At 34.3% G+C, this 991-nt stretch overlaps 1 protein-coding gene across 2 annotated transcripts in view; it reads left to right on the plus strand.

Moving 5' to 3' along the window:
• Positions 1 to 991, plus strand: part of LOC106872822 (alpha-N-acetylgalactosaminidase) — a 36,976-nt gene that overhangs the window by 422 nt on the left and 35,563 nt on the right. The window contains exon 1 of one of the 2 annotated variants that reach the window (XM_014919947.2): positions 81 to 358. The exons of the other annotated variant lie outside the window; for it this stretch is intronic. The gene's annotated coding sequence lies outside the window, so the exon portion shown is untranslated. Of the gene's footprint in view, positions 1 to 80; positions 359 to 991 lie in introns of those variants that run through there. 2 annotated transcript variants of the gene reach the window in all.

Genomic DNA, 991 nt, shown 5'->3' on the forward strand with positions numbered 1-991 from the left:
GGGGGGGGGGGAGGTCTTGCCTTATTCACTTTGTCCAACAAATCTTACGATCAATGCTTGATTTGCGTGTTTATCGGACTATTTGTGTAACGTAATTGCTGTTAAGACTAAAATTCAGAATTTAATATATTGGTAATATATTGGTGGGTGTGTGTGGCAGTTATTTCCCCTCGTAGAAATTATCCGATACACTTAGTACAAAGAGTAAAAAATTCTATTTCCCGTGTGGAAGTAAAAGGATGGACTATAAGAAAACTAAATTTTGAAAACGATCTCTTTTCGCGCAATTGGGATGTCTAGTTATTTCCAGCATAGAAATCTGAAGACTGTTGGATAAAATCAAAATATATAAACATAGGTAAAACCTTGAACACTCCTTTTGTCGTGAAATATTCATGAAAACAATGTAAAATTTTTTTCATTCCCTTTATTCTTATTTCTAATTTTAATTACGCCGCTTTTCCTATGTAACCTATTATTTAATATCGTCGTTCCTTTCTTTTTTAAGGCGTTAAGATTTATACTTAACATTTCAAACCACTGCATTAATTTTCCCTCGATGGCTTGTGATCTGTGTTGATCTGCCTTGTTCAAACTTATAAGAAAGCAAGATTAAGGGCAGTTATTTCTAGTAGATCTGTTGACCATGTACAATTTCTACATATCTTTCGTTGGATCGTGTTTAGTTAGTGTATGTTTTTTTTAGTTTATTTCAGCCATCTCGTTCAGACTTGCCGTGGGAGCACTTGCATTTATTTTTTCTTTTGATTATATTTTGATTTTACCCCTACACATACGTATAGATTGTTGGAGCGGATTAAGTAAAGTATGTTATTTTTACAGGAAATGATCACGAATTGAGAGCGGAAAGTTGTCGTAAGCATTTGGAACTGAAATTCTGAATCAAGACCTTTTTGACGACCTATCGCATTTTTACCCCTCCCCTTCTCTCTCTCTCTCTCTCTCTCTCTCTCTCTCTCAAAAAAAAAAA

Source organism: Octopus bimaculoides, chromosome 7 (assembly GCF_001194135.2).
Source record: "Octopus bimaculoides isolate UCB-OBI-ISO-001 chromosome 7, ASM119413v2, whole genome shotgun sequence".
Taxonomy (NCBI): Eukaryota; Metazoa; Mollusca; class Cephalopoda; order Octopoda; family Octopodidae; genus Octopus; species Octopus bimaculoides.